The sequence below is a fragment of the Lissotriton vulgaris genome, chromosome 11 (assembly GCF_964263255.1).
Source record: "Lissotriton vulgaris chromosome 11, aLisVul1.2, whole genome shotgun sequence".
NCBI lineage: Eukaryota > Metazoa > Chordata > Amphibia > Caudata > Salamandridae > Lissotriton > Lissotriton vulgaris.
Window position 1 is genome coordinate 983,136,418 of NC_141699.1, and position 23,692 is coordinate 983,160,109.

General features: G+C 41.5%; 1 protein-coding gene across 1 annotated transcript in view; it reads right to left on the reverse strand.

Annotated features, from left to right (window-relative positions):
- SCHIP1 (schwannomin interacting protein 1) overlaps positions 1 to 23,692 on the reverse strand; it is a 1,820,134-nt gene that overhangs the window by 435,970 nt on the left and 1,360,472 nt on the right. The gene's annotated exons all lie outside the window — the stretch shown is intronic.

The window sequence follows — 23,692 nt, forward strand, 5'->3', positions numbered from 1 at the left end:
CTTATTTTGAGGCAACTTAACTTATACTATGTGTAGAATAACTTTAAGTTAATGACTTACATATTCACAGTGCTTTCTATCACAGGCTGGGATCCTGTAGACTATAAATATACAAGTCACTTTTGCCCACTGCACCCACCAGGATTCACTTCTGTCGATCTCCAGTTACACACACTGACATCTGCAGTGTTCACTATGTGTGTGCAAAACGTACATAATTTGACGTAGCATAATTATGTGAAATTACAGCGAAATTGCACAAAATTATGCATAATTACACAAAATGTATCTTGCACTCAAGAAATTACCCAAACGGTCCATTTGGATAAAAGTTCAACTTGAAAATGTAAGTGTGAGTTGATTTCCAGTTCCACATGTTCAAAATGCTGCATTTTGGATTTGTACTTATTTTTTTTTTAGTTTTATATAGTGCGAAGTAGACCCGAAGATATCAGGCATCAAAGCTCTTTACATGAGCACTAGTTTTGTTACAGATGAAAATATGGGGAGATTAATTGATTTGCCCTGAATCACAGGATGTTGAGTGTCATTGCCGAGACTTAAACCTAGTACCCCAGCTTTTAAGTCGACCGCGCTAGCTGTAAGGCTACATCCTCTCCCTCTTATTTTGTTGCTAAGAAATTAACCAAACTGTCCGCTCAGGTAAAAAATGTACATGAAATGTTTGTTTGCCACCCAAGTTAAAGGACCAGCCGCTCTTGTTACAAACACTGTAATTCATGTTCAGATTTGTAGTTTGTTGCTTAACAATTAACTGGATGGTCCGCTTGGGTAAAAAATGTACCTGGAGTGCCGTTCACAATCAGAAATTACCTGAATGGTACATTTCCCATTAAAATGTCTCCACCAAAACAATGCAATGTACTATAATGATGTAATCTCTGTAATTTTGCAAAATGTTGTCACGCAAAATTTCTCAAATTACACCAATTATGCTGGGGTCATTAATATTTTATCCAGGATAGTGTTCAAATTAACAAATTAAGGATTCATACCATAAAAGAGTGCATTTCCCAATAAATAATTTAACTTAAATAACTTTTTAACTTATGGTTTTGTTTTATTTTCTGAACAGTTATTTGAAGGTGAAAGACCAAAATAATAATGACAACATATTTTGTTCTTTGTGGCCACTTCTTAGAGCCCCAAGCGCAATGATTACACTCCTGATCACGGTTCCCATACTTTTCATGCACTTCAACTGGTGGTGAGCAGAAAGTGAATTCTTCATAATTCATGGTGAGTATTAGAGCAAGGAGCCCCAGGGTGGACACCACTGCTGCTCCTCCGCCCCTCACTTCAAGGACCTCACATCAGTGGCTGCCGTAATCTACCGTGGGGGGGGGGAAGGGGAGCACGGCCAAAATAAAATATATAATAATAACGTACCTACACGCGACATCCTCCACTCCAGTTATCTTCTCACCACCGAAACTGGATGCCACAACTCAGCATGAGAGCAGCGACCTGATTGGTGGGAGCAGCCTCATTCAGCGCTCCACAGTGCTCTGGAAGCCTGCATTTGCTTTAACACATCTGTATAAAGACAGCTGGGTTAGAGATATTTAAAGTGTGCATGTGTTGCTGGCCGTCGCAAGATGATCGGCCAAAAAGATATGCATACTTTAAACAAGTGCATAAACAGCACACCCTCCTCTCTGCTGCTGTCACTCAGCAGCCCCCCCCCCCCTCCGCCCCGTACTGACACTCATTTCAGGACAGGGTTTTGGGGAGATTTTAAGGGGGGCAAGGCCAAGGGAGGAGCTGTCCCTTCCTCACAAGCTGCTCACCTGCTCCACCCACCCCATACCTGGTCAGATCCACCTCCTTTGTTTATATTGACACAGCAGGAGGGTGAGATTGTTGGGTGATGGGAGATAAAGATGGTAAATGCTTTCACAACCTTCAACAGCAAACTCTTTTCATCACCCCTTTACCAAATATGGTATGTCTACTGTAGAAATCTGCAGCACCTCCCACATCACCTTCCATGCTACGTAAAAGGGGAAACACACCTATGTCAGCATTACTCTCCCGCACAATGACACTTTTGAATCATAATACTTTAACAAAGCTGGCTACCACTGTGCTCATGTTGTTATGTGCTGATGTCAGTACTTTATCATGCAAAAAGAAGAGGTATAGTGTTGTGTTGTGCGCGAGTCAGCGCGAGTACATGCTTGGTGCGAGGTCTCCCTCGTGTGCTCATCACATGGACTCGCGCCGACTCGTGCTGTTGTTTTTATTCAGTTTGGTCTCGAGTGATATTATTGTTCAATTGTGCATCACTCGAGACCATCTCCAGTTGGTTACTGTTGTACTGCATGCTCTACTGTATTGGGAGCAGTTACTGGCTATCTTGTCTGTTACCGGAGCTGTATGCAGGGAGTGCTTCATTTCTATGAATAAACTTATTTCTTCAACTTCAATTTGTTGATATTTACTCAACAAACTTGGCGACGAGGGACGGAGCACTGAACCTGTTCCTGAAGGAAGCACTTCCTGTCCGTTTTAATACTTATTTACGAATTTTTTTTTTTCTGATTCTTCAAAAAAAAAATTTTTTAAAGCATTTAAACGCTTTCATTCATGCTTCAACTTACATTGAAAGCGGTGCACAGTCTCCTGAAGAGCTGATTTCTCGAATGATTTGAGGAACTGAATTTCCATTTGAAAAGCCGATTTAGTTTCACTCGCGTGTGGAGGTGCGCGTCTTCTTTCTTTGATCGCGCTGGCTAATCCTTCCAGTACACGCATTGGCTGTCTATTAAGCGGAACTGCGCTGTGGCTGATTGGATAAAACAGAACCAATTGCTGCAATTCCTGTGGAAATTAGAGACGCCGCTCTCTATTGGTTTACTATTTTTGGTGAAACTGACAAGGTGACTTCGTTTTTTCTCGCTCTACTCAAAAAACGGAGATATTTATTCAAATAACGGAGTAAAAACCTCAAAGACAGAGGAATGGACAGTATTTAAGATCTTGAAGAGCAGAGAAACCAATGGATGGTGATAAAAATTTGAAGGGCAGAGAAACAGACGGATGGTGATAAATGAACACAGGAAATCTTTTTATTTTTTCCATTATCCTTTGTGACTGCTTTGTTTTTCTCTGCAATACTCAAATATTTCTTTATTTTTACTAAGACTATTTTTGTTATCATTCTATTTACCATTAGTATTCAGTGTAAGGTATTCTGTTTATTTACTTACTTCTGTTACAATGTGTGCTCAAGGATATACACTTTCTCCTCCACAAAGCTATTGGTCAGCTGGTAGTTCTCCGTGTATGCCTTGGATTGAATGGAAAGCTTACTTCTTAAACTATATTGAGACTTTAGATGCTAATGGCAAAATGAAAGCTCCAGAAAAAAAAGGTATTTTCTTACACAGTTTAGGACCAGAAGGACTAAAAGCCTTCAATCAACTTCCTATCTCACAAGCAAGTGGTGACATGAATGTATTTGATAAGGCGGTATATGATTTTGATAAAAATACTGTTCTCCAAAAGTGTGCATAGGAATTTCAAGGTTTAAGTTTTTTCAAAGAAAACAGTTAAGTGAGGAGACTGTGGATAATTTTGTTTCATCCCTAAAAACATTAGCGTTAGATTGTAAATTTGGTAACCTACAAGAAGATCTTATTAGGGATCAAGTAGTCATGCACTCTAAAAATGAAACCATACAGGAGAGACTTTGGATTAATGGTGATGAGAATTTAGATTTTGTTTTATCCATTGTCAGAAAAGCTGAACTCTCCTGTAGAAGTGCACTGCAAGTTAAAGGGAAGGAAACTTCCGTCAGTAAAAATATTGTTGCCAAAATTAATCAAAAGTATGACAGTAATAATAGGGATGCTCTCAAAAAGAAGCAAATATTTTCTTCCAAACCTAATTCTGAAGTTTCAAGGAGTAATTTGAAATGTTTTAGATGTAACAGCAAATCACATTTAGCAAACGATAAAACTTGCCCTGGTTTGAGGCAAAAATGTTCAAAATGTGGGTTAAAAGGACATTTCACTTCTGCTTGCAGAAGAGGTAATGTCAATCAAAAAGTCAAGTGTATTGAGTTGAATGAGAATAGTGATGAGGATGATTTTACAGATGACCCCAACGACTGTTCGTTTGTTTTGAACATAAAAGATACCGTTGTTTTGAATGTAAATGACCATTCCATCAAGAAAAAGCCATTGTGTGACATGGTTATTGGAGGTGTAAAGATTAACATGTATGCAGATTCTGGATCACCCTATTCTATAGTGTGTGAATCTGTCTGGAAAAAATTATTTGTACCTAGACTTGGTAGTCATTTAGAAGAGAGTGATATCAATCCTGAAGGATATTCTGGTGGAAGGATAGATATCTTAGGATTCAGAACCTTAGTTTTCAGATTTAAGAACAGAAAATGCATTGCAAAATTATATGTTTCAAAGAAGGGTCCCTCAGTTCTTAGCTGGTTTGATTTTGGCAAACTTGACATTGTATTGGACCCTAATAGTCCTACTCCAGTGATGTTGATTGATGAACAAAATGGTATTTCTTCTCTGATGTTAAGTAAATTTCCAAATGTTTTTTCCAAAGACATTGGAAAGTTAACCAGCTTTAAACATGAAATCCGTTTAAGGGACAATGCTTGTCCTAAAATACATAAGGCTCGTAATATTCCCTTTGCTGTCAGAGATGAGGTTAGGAATGAATTAAATGCTTTAGTAGAAGGAGGAATAATAGAGAGAATAGAGTCCTCTGAGTGGGTTTCGCCCATAGTGGTTGCCAGGCGAGCTAATGGCAAGGTGAGATTATGCATTGACCTTCGCCATCTTAACAATAATATTCTTGTAGATCAATTTCCCCTTCCTCGCATTTCCGAAATGTTATCTGTGGTTGGGGGGTCTAATATTTTTTCAACAATTGACCTATCTGCTGCGTATCACCAGATAGAGTTAAGTGAGAAGAGTAAGGATTTGACGGCATTTATTACACCATTTGGGTGTTTCAGATTCAATAGGATGCCTTTTGGACTGGCGTCCGCTGCAGCAATTTTCCAGAGGGTCATGCAAGATATTTTGAAGGATTGTAAAAATGCTATCTGCTTTCAAGATGACATTTTGGTGTTCAATGATGACAAAGATAAACATATTATGGCTTTAGAGGAAGTTTTGAATGCACTTAATGTACATGGCCTTACCATTAAGCATGAGAAATGCAAGTTTGGTGTTCATACTGTAAATTACCTAGGCCATGAATTGTGTGCAGAGGGTATCTAACCTAAACCTTCACTTTTAGAAGCGATTAAATCGGCTCCTCACCCGTTATCTAAGGATGACGTAAGACCCTTTTTAGGGTTAGTTGAGTTCTACGCTAGGTATGTGCCTGACTTCTCGTGCAGAACATATAATATCAGGCAGTTAATTAAAAATAGGGTTGCCTTCGAATGGACTAGTGAATGTGAGAAAGAGTTCAGTGATGTGAAGAATGCAATCTGCTCGGCAAGTGCATTATCTTGTTTTGATCCTTCTCTGGAAAACATTATTACTACCGATGCTAGCGCAAAAGGACTAGGTGCTGTGTTTTCGCAAAAGAATAAGGAGGGAAAGGAAGTTATCATTGCGCATGCTTCAAGGGCACTTACTCCTGCTGAGGAAAAGTATTCCACAATAGAAAGGGAGACTTTAGCGTGCATCTGGGCGTTAGAACATTTCAGAGTGTTTGTCTGGGGTAAGGAATGCACTCTTAGGAGTGATCATAAACCGTTAGTACGGCTACTTACTACAGAAGGTATGTTAAGAGCTTCAGCACGAATTGCACGCATGTCCATGCGTTTGCAGGATTTTATTTATAACATACAATATTTACCGGGAAGAGAGAATGTTTCTGCGGATTTCTTGTCTAGGATGCCTTTACCTATTCAAGAGGATTTGCATAATGAGTGGGACAATTTCCAGATTGCCATGATACATGATGAGGGTCCCATTTCTATTGATCAGACTTTGTGGAAAGAGAAATTAGAGAGTGATGATATTTTAAAAAATGTTGCCAGATATATAGTTAGTTCTTGACCTGAAAAGAAGTGTTTGAGCCCAGAGTTGAGAAGCTTCTGGGAAGTAAGGTCGGAACTTTCATGTTGTGGGGGCATCATTAAAAGAGGTGAGCGCATCGTACCACCAGTGGGTGTAAGGAAAATTATAGTTTTACAGGGTCATGAGGGTCATAGTGGCATGGTTAGAACCAAGCAACAAGTTAAACATTTATTTTGGTGGCCAGGGATGGACATGTTTATCGAAAGATTGGTCAGAAATTGTGTGACATGTGCCAATTCTGATAAGTCTTTAGTTACTTTGAAACCCAATATGGGTACACATAGTATTCCAAATAATCCCTGGGAAACCATTGCCATAGACATTATGGGTCCCATTGGCTGCGAATCCAAGTATGTTATAGCAGCTATTGACATTTTCTCTAAATGGCCTATTATCAAAATTGTCCAGAAGATAGATACGGATTCTGTCCTGTGTTTCCTAGATAAAGTTTTTATCGAAGAAGGGTTACCAGTAAAGATAATATCGGACAATGGTGTACAATTTATCTCCAAGAAAGCTAATGACTATTTTTCAAGACTTGGCATTGTTCACTCTACCACTTCTTTATATAATCCCAGTGGGAATGGGGTTATAGAGAGATTCAATAGGGTTCTGAAAGGGGCCATACAGATCACTAGTAATGATGACAAAACATGGGAAGTAGAGATTTTTAAAAAGGTGTGGATGTACAGAACAACCACAAACTCAATGACTGGGTATTCTCCTTTTGAGATCATGAGAGGAAGAGTTCCTAGGACAAAGGTGAACCCCTCGTGGTTGGTGAAGTCCACTCCTTCCAAAGTGGATTTGGGTATAGTCAAGGAAAACCTTATTCGCACCCATTGTTCAAACAAAAAATACTTTGATGAGAAATGTGGTTCAAAAAAAGATCCCAAGGTAGAAGTGGGCATGATGGTAAAGGTCAAGAAACCATGGAAGGTCAAGAAAGGTGAAAGTTCATTTATGGGCCCTTTTGAAGTTTCAGAAGTTTTGAAAAACTCTGTGAGACTATCCAATAATAAGGTTTGGAATCTGGGTAGAATTGCTGTCCTCAAGGCTGACAAGGATGTCTACTGTAAGGAAGTTATTCCTGAACATCCTGATTTCTCCTTTTTGGATGAGGATTCTTGTACTGCAGACGTTTCACCTTGCTGTTCAAATAGTAGTCTTACCAACCAGGATACTGCTCCTAATGTAACTCCCTGTCCAGATAGCAGTGTCATCAACCAAGATGTTACTGTCCAGTATGGTGTTTCCTTACCTAAAAGGGTCACTAGGAAACCGAAGTGGTTATCTGATTTTGTTGCTTTCATTACTAGAAAAATGTAATGCACTGTGTTTTTTTTTTTTTTTTCTTTAAGGGGGAAGGTGTGTTGTGTTGTGCGCGAGTCAGCGCGAGTACATGCTTGGTGCGAGGTCTCCCTCGTGTGCTCATCACATGGACTCGCGCCGACTCGTGCTGTTGTTTTTATTCAGTTTGGTCTCGAGTGATATTATTGTTCAATTGTGCATCACTCGAGACCATCTCCAGTTGGTTACTGTTGTACTGCATGCTCTACTGTATTGGGAGCAGTTACTGGCTATCTTGTCTGTTACCGGAGCTGTATGCAGGGAGTGCTTCATTTCTATGAATAAACTTATTTCTTCAACTTCAATTTGTTGATATTTACTCAACATATAGCTCCATGAAGTGGACAGCAACGATTGTGGGAGCTACTGCAGCACTTACTAGACATAGCTGGTTATTTGTCTATGAGGCCGCAGCAGGGCAGTCTGTCCAGTCTACCATGATACTCTGTGGTGTCTTGTGCTGCACGGGGATTCCTGCACTACCTTGCCTTTGGATTCGCCTGTCATGTTTGGGGGCTACCACTTTGCCTCTTTGTTGCGCCTTTTCCCCACAGGTCTCAACACTGCACTAGGCTGCAGTAGCCCCTACCTGAGAAGGAACCAAGATCTAGGACTACATGAAGACCAACCCAGTGGTGTAACATAAGTTGAGGGGGCCCCTCTGCAAGGTACACAGAGGGGACCTCTCAGGCCTGAATACTGTGCTGAGGGGGCCCCCTGCAGCACCGCGGGGCTGTGGGGGCCTTTGTTACGCCCCTGGACCAACCTTTGACAGTAAGAGGAAGTAAGCGGGCCAGGGTTACCATACATTTCACTATCAAGGAACACAGCTTTACCCGCCATGAACTGTCCTTTGATGAATCTTTTTTCAGGTATATTATGCAATTATTTACTAAATGGGATATCGTGGCTGGAACAAAAGTGCCCATGTGTCATGGAGTCATAGTGGAGGGTTACTTAACCTGACACTAGCACTGGAACCCTGCAAGCTGTTTAACAGAGATACTGCTGTGCGGGTGTCACTCTGAGCTGCTACCCAATATTTAACCCATTCATTCACTCATCCATATCTGCATTCCCTCATTCATTCTTTCGGCCATCCATGCATTCATTAATTCATGAATTCACATACTGACCCATTTATAGAGCCACCCATCCATGTTTTGACTCAATCAATTATGTGTCCATGAATGCATTCATGCAAACACTACCCTTTCACCTACAAAGGCATTTAGTAACTCACTCATTTATCCACCCATGCATACACTCAGCCATATAATTATTGTCTCATTCTGGCATTTACTATCTCACCCATTCGCAGAAATCACACACACACTCTCTAACTAAGGAAGACAAACTTTTACTTGTAAAAAAGCCAGACGGATATGGTTTTGTCTATGCTTATTTAACTTTGCTCTAGGCCATTTATAGCTTCCTGGCTCCCGGCTGTCAAACAACATCTTGATTTCTGTATGAGCACATTTTTTCTTTTTCATTCTGTTCCAAAGAAATACATGTGAATCAGAAAAAAGAGAAAAGTACACAGAGGTACTACCATATACTATACATAGAATAAGCTACTCACATTTTCGTGAACCTTTCCAAATCATCCCTACATGTTCTGGGAAATCATAATTCCAGCTGGATAGTGTAGATTGACTGATAATGTCGTTTTCTGTAAGAATACTCATGCCACATTATCTATAGATCACATGTGTCTGAAGACATGTGCATGTTCGCTCTTCATTTCTTGAGTCTTTGGACACTGAAAACTTTTACCACATTTGTCAATGTTCAAAGTGGATACATTAACCCATAACTCACTGCCCCCTGCTTCATGGATATGAATTTGAAAACAATGCATTAGTTTGGGTATGGTGGTAGCTAAACCCTATCTATCTATCTATCTATCTATCTATCTATCTATCTATCTATCTATCTATCTATCTATCTATCTATCTATCTATCTATCTATCTATCTATCCATCCATCGACTGATGGGTCGGTCGGTCGGTCGGTCGGTCGGTCCATCCATCCATCCATCCATCCATCCATCCATCCATCCATCCATCCATCCATCCATCCATCCATCCATCCATCCATCCATCCATCCATCCATCCATCCATCCATCCATCCATCCATCCATCCATCCATCCATCCATCCATCCACCCACCCACCCATCCTTATAGAGCGATTCAGTCAGCTCTCTTCGTGCATTGAACTTTGTCATTCACATTTTAATTCCACCATCTACACCATACATGGGGCAAAGGGTCATCCCACTTCAGCCATTGGATAACTTTCCGGTGAGGGAGTGGCATTCCGCTGTTTCAAAATGTGCACATCCACGCTAAGTAGTACCAGACTAGTTTGGAAAGTGTGCTTTGTGAGGCCCAAAAATATTTTTGCTATTAGCCAACTTATAATTTCTATATTGGCGAGGTTCCAGAAGCTCCTCACAAACAAAGGTGTATAAAAAGCACGACAAAACAAAAGAGCCATTGACAACCTCAAAGGCTGACAACCAACACCAGACCTGTTGGCTTTCACAAGGCTTGTTTGTTGATTGAAAAAGTGACATTGTTCACAACTGAAGGGCTTTTCTGATTTAACCCAGTGGCTTTAGGGTCAGCAGCTCACCCTCTTCCCAATTACCGCACCTGGTGTTCAGTCTGCCCCTTTGCATTGCAAAGCAGGCCGTGTGTAATTGGATCATAAACTTTTCACCTAGACATGCCTATTAAGAAAGCGTCACGCTCTTCCAGTGTCCGCACCACAAATTATTCCGTGCTTCCGAGTTGAAATCGCTAACGGCATTTTAATTTCATGTAAATTACAGGAGGACACTTCACTGCCCTGAGCATCTATTTTTATTCTAATTAGCCTGTTGAAGGGAGAAACGCAGAACACGATATTAAACAGCATGCCACATTTTTCTAAAGAGCATTCTGTTGGCTGAGGGCATGAAACTATTTTTCATATGCTACTGTCCAGAAAGCTTTGCACTGAAAGTTCCACCAGAAACATAATTTAATTTTTTGTGCCAAAAATAATTGATTTCAAATGAAAAATGCGAGAAAGTCACTGGATAGGGAACAATAAGAGTGAAGGTGAAGGCTCAATGTGCTAAGATTCACTCAGGAATGGGTTAGGATTTTCAGGGCAAGCATAAACTATATACTGCTAGAATACTGAGATATACTACCTGGAAAAGGTGAATTGTGGGGCTTGTGAAGTGTTAGATCTGACATCCTTGGCGTAGTCTTCCCCAAATGTTTTTGTCTGCACTTCTCATGTTTTGCTGGCTTTGTTTTTTGTAGGCTTTAGGAATCCGTGCACTTTATCACTGCGGACCTGTGCTAAAGTGCTTGTGCTCCCTCCCTAAAACATGGTGAAATTGGCCTACAGCTGATTACTGTATTTAAATTATATGTAAGTCCTTAGTATCAGGTACTAATATACCCAGGGCCTGTACGTCAAGGGTGGCTGGCCCTAGAGGGCGCTGGAGTGGCGCCTCCCTGTTTATTTTGTGTGCTTTCCTCTCTCAAACACACTCCTGTCCCAAGTTGGGTAAAAAACGTAATAGACATTAAAAACGAAAAGGCACATTCTTCCACACTCATGGCCACAGTCTCGTAGCAACTCTCACTCACACACACGCATACATGCATGCAGAAAACTCACCATCAGTCCAGTCCATCCTAAAATCAACAGATGGTACGCATGCGCACTTTGCACAGCCTACTACCGATCAAACTGCCAGGCTGGCAATCTCACCGCCCTGAATCCTGTGAGGTCACATCAGCCCTGCAAAGCACCATCCACTTGTGCTGGGCTTCACCAATTGATGACATTTTGTAGAAGTTTGCCCTGGGCGCTTCAGGTTAAAGCGCTGCAGCGCCAGAGCTTCACGTCAGTCAAGGACTGAAGCCTCGCCACTCCACCCTTCCCTAATTCGTCATAGAATGGGGCGGTGTCAGGGAGCCTCACTGACCCCACCCCACTCTGTTAGTAGTTGGTCAAGGGTGGGGTTAGAGCACAGCTTTCCAAACTGTGTGGCGTGACATGTTACTGTGTCGCGCCCCGAACGTAGGTGTGTCGCGTGTGGGATATTTCCGCAGAAGTACGTGGCGTCGGTGCACCTTGCACATAGAGGAGCGAGCGGGATGATCATTAGAGGTTGATCGAGTACCTCCAAGCAACTCAGTACCGCCATCCTAGTATCCAGGAATGTTATGAGAGCGGCGCATTCACCCCATCTAGAGTAACCCTGGGCGAGACGAAGAGGCTTACCTTTCGCTCATGAATGCGTCCAGGCGCTCTCCAGTCAGGCCCCCTTGAGTCGTGCTTTGGGGCACGTCTCACGGGAGGCGGTCCGTGACTAATCTCTGGTTCTGCAGGGCCCCTTGCAGCGACTTCCAAAGGGGAGGCGCAGCCCTTACAATGAATATTAATATAATGGTGCCGTTTTCTAAATGCACTCCTGTGGTCTCCGTTGTTTACGCGGTTAAGAATCCACATGGCATAGAATCCTTCCTAAGAAACATCTTCAGACCCTCCTGTTAATGGCTGCAACAGGGGAGAGGATGTGTCCTAACGGCTGGAGCGGCCGAGAATCCTGTGACAGAGAGCAAGGAGAATTGTAGTCGATTGTTTTGTGTGGGTGGAGTTGTGTGTGTGTGGGGGGTTGTGTGTGTGTGGGTGCGTGTGGGGTTGTGTGTGTGTGGGGTTGTGTGTATGTGGGGTTGTGCGTGTGTGGTTGTGTGTGTGGGGTTGTGTGTGTGTGGGGTTGTGTGTTGGGTTGTGGGGTTGTGTGTGGGGTTGTGTGTGTGTGGGGCTGTGTGTGTGTGGGGGGTTGTGTGTGTGTGGGTGTGTGTGGGGGGTTGTGTGTGTGGAGGTGTGTGGGTAGGTGTGTGGGGTTGTGTGTGTGTGTGGGGTTGTGTGTGTGTGTGTGTGTGGGGTTGTGTGTTACACAGTTAGGGGCCTATTTACATGTCCCTTGTGCCGCCGGTGCATCAATTTAACCATGCGAACCACCCTCCTTAGGTGGTTCGGGCTCGCTCGCTGAGCTCGCTCACGTTACCGTGTCTCTGAATTTTTTTTTCGTAAAAAGGTGTGTCACCAACATGAAAAGTTTGGAAAGCTGTGGTTTAGAGTCTGGAAGCAAGAAACTGAGCACTGGATTCTGTGCAGTGAATCCACCCGAGTTTCATGGAATCCACTGCGCAGAAGCCAGTTCACAGCTTCCCTCGTTATCAATCATGCTGCCTGGAGTCCCTGAACAGATCGCGCTGCAGAGTTTTAGCTTCACCCGGCGTCCGATGACCCTTCCCAGACACACATATAAATTTCAGGCAAGTGTCCTTGAAATAAACATTAAGGAGGCAAGGGTTGGCACTGGCTCTAAAAGCCGTGCATAACCTGAGCAGTGACCATTTTATTAATCAAAGTATGCAAGTAAGTGCTTGTTTTCAGTTGTGCAGGATTTGAAAGGCCATATTGTGGAGTTAAGGCAGAGCACACTCTTTTTGAGTGTCCTTGAATCAGATGTGAAAAATCGCAGTGGTACCACTGCTGGGATGAGAAAGAAGATACATGCACCATCTGCCCATGACCGGAACAATTACAGGAACCTGATGTGCACTATATTGCCATTTTCAGGAGCAGAGAAGGGCCCGGTGAAAAACCGTAAAGCCCAGGGAAATAAAAATGTTTGAGGTGATTGTAACTATATGCAAGTAAGGCAGTCGTGCAAGCACGGGGATGACAGGAATACAAGTGCTCCAGGCACTACAATCTAGTTTAGTGTGAGGTGGGCGAGTGTTAGGTGTGTAATTTCCATAAGTTCCTTTTAGAATTGTTATTGCCACTGCCACGGCGCGATAGAAGGAGAAAAAAGAGTGGAAAATCGAGGGAGAGCGAGAGCGGGCAAGTAAAGAACAAAACCGGAAACAATATAGACAGGAAGGAATACATGGAGAGAGAAGAAGAATGAAGGCAGGTAAAGCGGGAGAGAGATTAAAGAGCAGGAGAGTGTGTGATAGAAAGAGGGATTGAGAAAGGAGAACACAGCAAGAGCACAGTAGAGGGAGCAGGGGCGAAAGAAGATAAAGCCTGAGAGTAACAGAGCGAGCAAGGGAGAGGTGGGATAACAGGATATCAACAAGAGGAGAAGAAAGGAAGCGAGATCAGCAAAAGAGAGGAGGGAAGAGGAGGAGAAAGCGGTAGATACAGCAGAACAGGCACTTTGAGATCAAGAGGGGGCAGTGCATGAGCGAGTGAACATGTACTCGGGTACAAAAAATTGTGCCCCAGCCGCCACTGCTGTACGTTAAATGCTACTAGTGGGCCTGCAGGACTCATCCATTTCTTAGGCCTAAACCTTCCTTTTTAGTTACCCCTAAAGTAGGCCCTAAAAACTCATAGGGCAGGGTGCATTGTATTAAAAAAAAGAAGGACATGTGTACTTAAGTTTTCAATGTCCTCACAGTGAAAAACTCCCAAAGTCATTATTCACGATTGAAAGACCTATCTTTCCCATTGACTATCATTGGGTTACCTTATTATATTTAATAAGTGCTAACTTTGTATTGAGAGCAAATTGAGATATGCGGTTTAGGCTCAAAAAAATTAATCTTCTTTAATGGTAAAGTCCGATTTTAATTCACAATTCTGAGAAACCCCTTTTCGAAAGCTTCTATTTTCTTGTACTAACCATTTGTGACTTCTTCCAGTATCCTGAATCACATTACTGTACATGGTTCTGGTGTCGGGTTTGCATATTTTTTCTAGAAAATGACACAACAGGGGCTTGGTTGTAGACAGGATGGGCCATACTAGCAGGATGACTGGTAGAGGAGTTGAACCCAGCCTCACTTACACTTCAAACGGCATTTGCGCCTGCACCCACAATGGAAATTGACTAGGGATGACTGGGATGGGAAATAACTCTCCAGATTCATATGAGGGTGTATGAGAGGGGGTCTCCACAGACTTACTCTTCATTACTGCATCATGGTTGGGAGATGACATGGCTCCAGTGTTGTATTAAGCAGTTCCTCTAGGCCATCAGCTATCGTACAAAATCATATAGGTAAAAGACGAGGTGGACTAGCTGTTATATTCAAGCAAACAATAAATCTCACTAAAGCTGACAATGTTTCCATACAAGGTTGTAACGCCCTCTTCACCAGATGCAAACCTACATCAATTTCCTCCTGTAACTTCATTCTCCTTTACAGACCTTCACCTAGCAATTTAACATCCTAGAAACATTTCTAGAAGCAGTTTCACACATGATAACATTACACTCCAACCTATGCGTTCTTGGTGACCTAAACATTTGGTTTGACAAGCCAATATTCCTCATCCAAAAACCATAATTACTGGCCTAGACACACTGAACCTACATCAGATTGTCCACAAACCCACACACATTGCTAGACAAATCCTAGATGTAATTTATGCAAATCCAAAATTTGTTACCTTTTGAAGGATTACTCCAGGCACATTTTCATTCCACCATTTACTAGCTGTCCAACAAAAAACACCACAAATCAACTCACATAAACCCACCTTACATGCATCCAGTTATTGACTGTTGAAAAAACTCAATTATGAATACTTAGAAACACAACTAACATCCAACACAGATTTAGACAATACATTCCATTAACAAAACTATATGGGTTGTTACAGGAAGCTTTTGATAAACTACTATCACCCAGAACAACAAAGCAGAACAAAAGAAAACAGGCACCTCAAAGAACTACAGAATTAAAAGAGATAAAACAGTACATTAGAAAGCTGCAATGCACCTGGCTTAAACCAGACAGCAATAACGACAAAGAAGAAAGAAATACTGACAGTGGAGACTCTTATCTAACAGCACCTAACCCGGTTTGTCTACTCAATTGGTAATTTACCCACTATTTCGGGTGGGAGTTGTGTGCACACTGTACAGTACCCACTGCCACAGTACTAGTTCCCAACCGGGACCACAGTCAATTTTCAAACAAAGCAAAAGCAGCAACGTTGCTGCTTTCACTGTTTCCCCCCGTAGCCAGATCCGCGTCATCATGCCCACATTCTGGCTGATCTGAGAGACACGCTGGGGATTAATATCCGACAAGAATTTTTCTATGGGGACGCCCTTTCTTGTATTTGCCAAATTCTAGGTGCTCCACCGATACATACTAGTTCGGGCTTATATCGCACTTAAAAGGAACCCATTTAGGAGCGCTACAGGATTATTTTGGATTTGTCACGTGAAAGGTGAAATATTGACTTCTCCTACAGTAGGCACGTATGCTACATGCAGGTATTGTTAGATGGAGCTGACGGGACACTAAAAGAACCGTCAGAGAAAAGATATCTCTCGCCGTTCCTTAATTGTCACCTTCATTCGAAGGCTGTCAGATCGAGACGCCTACCAAATTGGATGATCTATTGCTTGGTACTACTAATTAGCATTGGGAGCAGACATGTTGCACTCCAATTTAAAAATATTAAAAACTACCAGCACCAACCCATTTCCAAAAATCCCCTCCAAGACTATGCTATTCCTGCCTTTGCATTCCTACAAACAAATATCACAAAGTGAATTTATAGATCTGGTCACAGCAAGCAGGCCTGCCTGCAGCTCTCCTGATCTTTCCCACCACAAATATTCAAGAGCATTCTTCTAACCACCTCTACTGCTAGACCAGTTAGAAAAATCATCAATAATTTCTTAACTACTGGAATCTTTGCAGAAGACCTAAAAAAGGCATACATACGCCCATTATTAAAGAAAACTATCCTGGACCCGCTTGGCTCTGACAACTACAGACGTTACAAAAATAGACCGTTCCTTTGCAAACTGATAGCAAAAGCAGCATTCACCTAGATTTCACAATTCAGTGAAGATATCTCCATACGTACCGACTTCCAAACAGGATTCCAGCCAGGAAGAAGCATAAACTCTGCTCTCATCAAGACCTCAAAATCCCATCACACAAGAAAAAAACATTGGTGGCAAATCTTTCTCTGTTCAAGCAGGGAAACTATGAAACTCACCACCCCCAAACATAACATCCACGGATATCTATCTTATCTTCAGAAGACTACTCAAGAGTTGGCTCTACCCTACATAACCACCATACTCAAACACAAATGTACACAGTTTGTGTACAAATGTGATTCTTTCCAATACATAATCCTATGTTTCACTCTATTCCTCTCGCAATATATCCTCTCTCTACCGCCACTCTCAGACTCATCCCAAACCTCATTCTACTACTATGATCTCCAAAATACCCATTTCCAGATTCTTCCCTTGTCCATCCATCCTTGTTTCACCCCAAACCTCATTTTACTACTAAGATCACCCAATCAACCCTTTATAAATTCTTCCCTCTTGTTGCCCTCCTTAGACTCATCTGAGACATTATTTTACAACTATGATCTCCCTAATCCATTTCTAGATGCACTTTAGTATTACAAAAGGGGCTACTGATGTTTGAGCAGGCCCTTATGTAATACAGAACACATACACACCCTTAACAAGGTGTTACTCTCATTTTCATGGGGGCGTGGTCCCATGCAAATGAGGAAATGCTTTGTATCTGTGCCCATGCTATGTTATAGATGCAGCTGCAGAAGCAAGGAGGCCATCAGGATGTTCCCTGATTGACAGACTAACTGACTAACATTGAGGTAGTCCACAGTCAATGTAGCCCCTGAGTGATACCTTTAAAAAAAGGAGAAATGCGGTTCCATGGACCCTTCAGGCATTCTCCTGCAGATGAATGCCGGCACTCATTGCAGCCACCAGCAGTAAAATCTCTGTCCCCCTTTCAAATACAGGTGGGGTTGTGCGGTTAAAGGAACATCAGTTGCTTGAAAAGACTGCCCGCCCAGCTGCATGAAACAGCTGGCCTGCATTTCATTAATATGCTGGCACTAATGCAGGCAAGCGATTGCGACTGTGCGGAGGACAGTGCATTCATTGCATTAGGGTTGACTGACCTAGTCTATGCCAGACATACTCAGTTAAAGGTGCACTGTGGTTCACCCAAAGGTAGTGCCCCCTATCTGTAATAGGTGGTCTTGGTGCCAAAACGAGCAGATTAGGAAATGGAAACCAAAGAATACATTTGTATAAGGTAAACAACTGCTTTATTTTCTTAAGGAAATATATTTACTGTATTTGTAACAAACAGATCACACATTGGATATATTGTGGGCCCAATAAACAAAATGCATTTGAGTACATCATATAGTACTCACATAGTGCTATTTCATGTTCTATCAAGTGCAATTCCAACTTAAAGCAGGAAACTCTGCCTCTTCTATTTTTTAACAGCAATCTATTTTAAAAATTAAACAAATATATTTAAGCAAATGTTCAATTTAAAAAAAACATTATAAAAAGGAGGTAGTGTGCTTAATTATTTGTAAAATAGTCCTAGATTAGTTTTATTCGCTTAAAACTATTTAACATATTTATTTGACATGACTTAATTTTATTTAAAAATAATTAAACTTTATTAAATGCCCCTATACTTTCCTATAGGGAGATATCTACCATGGTTACAGAGATCTCCACAATAGGTGGAAAATTACTAAAATTAACTTAACACATGCAAATTCAGATATAGGAGTTTCCACTGCCTCTTTGAAAGTTTACTTTTGTGACTCAGGTACTAAGTCTGTTAAGAACATAAAAAGACCAAAACAATCCATTGTGATTACAAACAAAACCTTGTATTGAAAAAGGAGTGCTGAAACCTAAAAAAAAACATGCAGTGAGTATGTACTGTATAATAACGTTTTATAGCAGTAAACCACATTTAAAACGCTTATAACTTGTAAAATTAGACATGTAAACATCAAAGTACACTTTAGTTTCCAGCAAATATTAGAAAAAAGCAAGAAAAAACTCAAATATAAACTAAAGTTTTTTCAAAACTTTGCTGTTGAGTAAAAGATCAAAGGTCCAAGATGGCGGATTGACACCGCCGGAGTGGAGGACGCTGAGCCGGGTCCGGGTCTGAAGTAACAGCTACGTTATGACCCGACACAGTATACAGCGCCGATCCGAGAATTGCTGCTAAATAATTTAACCTACACTGCGGAGCAATCTGGAGGACTCAGGAGGGCTTAGGAGGACTCACCTCGATCTCATAGTATCTCATTACGACAGTAACATTGACGGACACGGAGGCTGATGTGGAAATTACGGCACATCTCACGGCAGTTCAGGAGCCGTATCCAAAGCTTATTTTATTCTGCCGGTGTAAAAAGAATTGAGACACCGCAACTGCCACGAGGAACCTCAAGGATTCGGTGGGGCTGGGAAAGCCTGTCAGAGTGGATCAGGCTGGGATCGGCATCAGCAGCAATCCGCTGGTCGGGTCTGCGTTCCCCCACAGCACCGGCAGCAGCCCAGCCGGAGAGAGCGAGCGTCAGCGGGATGGCGCCGAAACCTCCCACACGGACAACGCGCAACACAGCAGCGAGCGGGAAAGCAGGAGCCTCGGCAGTTTCGCTGTCTGTTACCGCAATCACCGAAATTCTGGCAAGCAAGAAATCTATCGTGGACACGGCTCAGAGTACGGCTCTGAGCACTGAGCAGCAGATACAGCTTGGAGCAAGTGGGGGAGCGGGAGCGGGAGCTCCGGCGGCAGCGGAGAACATTGCTGAAACTGCTCTGAAAGACAGTCAACTGCTGGATGGTGTATGCGATGGAGGAAAAACCCCATCTTACTCGAAAGGTAACACAGACGATAGGGGTCAATTGGGAGACAATGCTGCAAATGTAAAAGAAGGAGAGCAGAATAATCTAAAAGACCCTGTGAAACAATCCCAAAATGACACTATCACAGTTACCACAGTTTCCACAGCTCAGGTTAATACTGATGTACTGGCCTTAGAGCCAGCTCAATTGGGAAAAGGAGCAAATGATCTAACTCCTACCATTAACACTACCACTATTAACAGCACTAATAGCACTTTTGCCGATCATACTGACCCTCAAGAACTTCAATCTCCAATGCCGAATTCATCCAATAGTGATACTAACGTTAAGACTTCTTCTGGCGCTACTAACGTTACTAGCTTGCCCCTCGATAAAGGGTGTGCTGTAGGGGTGATAGAAACTGAAGGAACTGAAAATGATGATAACTTAGACGTAGGTGAAACGGATGAAGAATATGCGGATGTTAATGAACAGGGGAGTAACACGCCCTTATGTATGATCAAGGACAAAAATAAAATCTTACCTAAGAAATCGAAGGGCAAAAGTAAGAATAAGATGGTTAAAATGGCGGGCAAAACTAAGACTAACGCCTTGAAGGCTATTGCTGAAAATAGCCCTATCAGGCAATGGGTGCAGGCTAAGGGTGGTGTAAAAACTATGGCGCTGCGACTATCTGGTAATAGCCCCAATGATGTAACCACTGTGCCCACAGACAAAACAAAAGCTAATGCTCCACTCAGCCCTACTCAACCTATCATCTCTGATAAATTAAAGGCTACTGGAGATAGTACAATGGATCAGCTACAGCCTCACTCTTCTGCGTCTACCCTGATATTTATCGGAGACAATCCTGCTTCAGCTTCTGTGTTAATTGACTGTAGCAATACCAGCAGTAATAGTGGTAATAGTGGCAATAATGGTAATGATAGCATAATTGAAGATATGTGTGATATGCCTAAGGCTACCACTCCGGAGGTATTAAGGACCCCATTAGGTGAACCTATACAAGTAATGCACTTGGGAGATACTATTTCATCCTCATCAACTGGGGCAACTGAGTGGATACCGCAGGGGGAAGTGACTGCTTCTTTTCAGACAATCTTGCACCTCTTAAATGAACAGAAACAAGAGGCCAAAACTCATTATCAGCAAATGAGAGAAGACAACAATAGAACTCAAATTTCTCTACAAGAGATGGCATGTAAATTGGGGGCAGTGTCACAGGACATAGAGGAATTGCAGCAGAGAGTGGTTGCTACAGAAGAGAAATCGCAATGCTCTGAGGCAGAATTGAATAGGCATACCTCACAAATACTCCAGATGCAAGCCAAACTGGAAGATTTGGAGAATAAGAATAGAAGACAGAATCTTCGTGTCTTTGGTATTGCTGAAGGGGCGGAGGGGGCAGATCCGAGGGCATACATTACTCATTTGTTTCAAAAGGCTTTTCCTGATCTCTCAGACTGGGACTGGGACTCACAGATCCAACGTGCGCATCGATTACCCCTATTCCAGAGAGATAAGAGTGGGAAATTTCCAAGACCTATTCTGATCTATATTGGTAATTATCTGCTCCGACAAGCCATCTCCTTAAAAGCACGCCCTAATACTCCAGTTACTATTGAGTCTGTCACCTTCTTTGTGAGATCAGATCTAAGTAAACTGTCGCTAGAAAAAAGATGGAAACTAAAACAATTCATAGACCCGATCAAGGAACTCGGATTTCAAGCTTATCTGCAAGAACCTGCAAAGCTGAAAGTGATAAAAAATGGCCGCTCATATTTTTTTTTGGATGTAGATGAGGTCGAAAAAGCAATTACCTCCTGGAAAGCTGGGAAATGATTGAGCTAAGGACTAATGTCTAGTCAATACGGGTGTTATAGGGGTGCTATGTTGGTTTTTTTTTTTTGTTTTTTTTTTTTTATATCTTTTTGTTTCTTGTCACCCACTAAATTTTCACAGGATATTAGCTGATTGATTATATGATAATGATAAGGTTGAAATTGAAATAATGAGAAAATGTGTAGTACTGTGTCGTATGGACTAACTATAAATACCTGGACCCGATTAGTGTTCTATCCGCTCACCTACTGCCAGGTGAACGGCAGTCAACAGAAAGGGGGGACCCACAGGTAAACACGGGGTGGGGGGAGGTAGTATCAGAGTGTGGGGTGGGTTAAGGGAAGCAATGGTTTGGGGTAAAAACTGCATCAAAGGACACAAAAATGACAAAGAAAAAACTAAGACGTCTTACAAAGCACTGATGATGACTGTTTTTTGTGGTTACATGGGTAAGGAAATATATAATTTAAAATGCATTTAATAAAGTGCTTAACATGGAATGTTTCAGGATTAAACAACAAAATTAAACGCCGTCTTGTCTATGAGGAACTTAGGATGTATAACCCGCAAATAGTAGTTCTTACTGAAACACATATTGCTTATAAAGACAAACAACTGATCAAACAATTAGGATTTGATCCAGTAGCTTGCACGGAATTTAATGCTTCAATTAGGGGAGTAGCGATCCTAAAACATAAAGGACTGAAATGTGAAATAATCAAGACTCTAACCGATAAAGCTGGCAGATGGGCGATAGCACAGATAAAGTTAGGAAATTTCAAACTTACAATATGTGGAGTTTATGCTTCCAATCAAGATGAGCCTATAATCTTCGATCAAATTAATATGGAACTACTTGGATGGGGTGGAGAGTATATTGTGTTAGGAGATTTTAATTGTATAATGAATTATAAATTGGATATCACTAGAAAAAATGCCTTTCAAAGAATGAGGAAAACTAGAGCTGCAATTGTGGATCTGGCAGCAATTCATCTTTTAAAAGATGTATGGAGATCTTTAAATCCTGATATAGCTGGTTATACTTTTTACTCTGCTGCACATAAGGTATGCGCACGCATTGACATGATTTGGGCCTCAGACTTGATTCTTGACAAATGCTTACTGGATATACATCCAAGGGTGACGTCTGATCATAACCCGATCTCTATAACATTTACACTTACAACTGAGGAAAAAACTATTCGTTCCTTCTCTTTTCCTCGTTACTTATTTTCTGACACGATGTTTATAAATCAGCTTAAAGAGCATATAAAAGAATTCATTGATATTAACAGACAATCCAGCTTACCATGGATAGTCTGGGATTCGTGTAAGGCTAGCGTACGTGGATTTACCCAGCAATACATTTGGCGACAAAACAAAGAACTCCGAACCATAAATCAGCAAAGGTTAAACGAAATCAGAGATATTGAACTCCAGATATCTGATGCTATCTGTAATAATGCTTCAAACCTAGAAGAATTAAACTTCAAATTAATTGAGCTTAAAGCGGCAATAAAAAACCTTCTGAGGGACAAAAGTATTAATAAACTTAAAAAATATCATCTAGAACAGTATGAAAATGGAGATAAAAGTGGGAAATTATTGGCTTACAAAGTTGCGGAAGATCGTTCCATTAACATGGTTAAAGAAATTAAAGGGGACAATAATCAATTATTTTGCGATCCAAAATCGATTCTACAACAGTTTGCTTCCTTCTATCAAACCCTTTATACACCAGAAGCTGCTATCTCAGATGATTGTATTAATAACTATATTAGTGTTAACAAAGTCAATAACTTAGATTCAGAACAATCGGCTCAATTAGAGGCCGATATCACGCCTTTAGAAATTAGGGGCGCAATTAAATCTCTTGCAATGGGTAAAGCTGTAGGGGAAGATCTTATTCCTTTGGAACTGTATAAATACTGCACTGAAGAATTAATACCACTATTTTTTGATGTGATTAGTGCTATTGGTAAAGGGCAACAAGCACCCAGATCGTGGAATTTAACCCAAATTATTTTCTTTTTAAAAAAAGGTAAAGCACCACAAGAGAGGGGATCTTACAGGCCTATTTCACTTATTAATAGTGATGCAAAAATTTTTGCCAAAATACTGGCTACTAGATTAGCTCCGTACATGTCCCAACTTGTCTCTCCCCAACAACATGGATTCATCCCTAAGCGTGACACCACAGCACATATTAACATGGCTATATCAGCCTTTGATGCAGCACGGATTAAACACACCCCACTCGGTATGATTTTATTAGACGCTGAAAAAGCATTTGACCGGGTGGGGTGGGGTTTTCTGTGGGCAGCACTACAGGCATTTGGTATTAAAGGACAACATCTACGATGGATCCAATCTCTATATGATAATCCTATGGGTAAGATCTCATATATGGGGAAATGCTCTTCTCTGTTTTCCATTAAAAGAGGGACAAGGCAGGGTTGCCCTTTATCACCACTACTCTTTGCTCTTGCAATAGAACCTTTTTTAATTGCCCTACAACGCCAAACGCTAATCTGCCCTTTTTTTAATGGATTAGATAAATTAGATATAACTGTATATGCTGACGATATTGCAGTTTTCTCACCAGATGTTGCTAAAACTATGAAAGGTATTTTAATAGAAGCTGGCATTTATGGCTCAGTCTC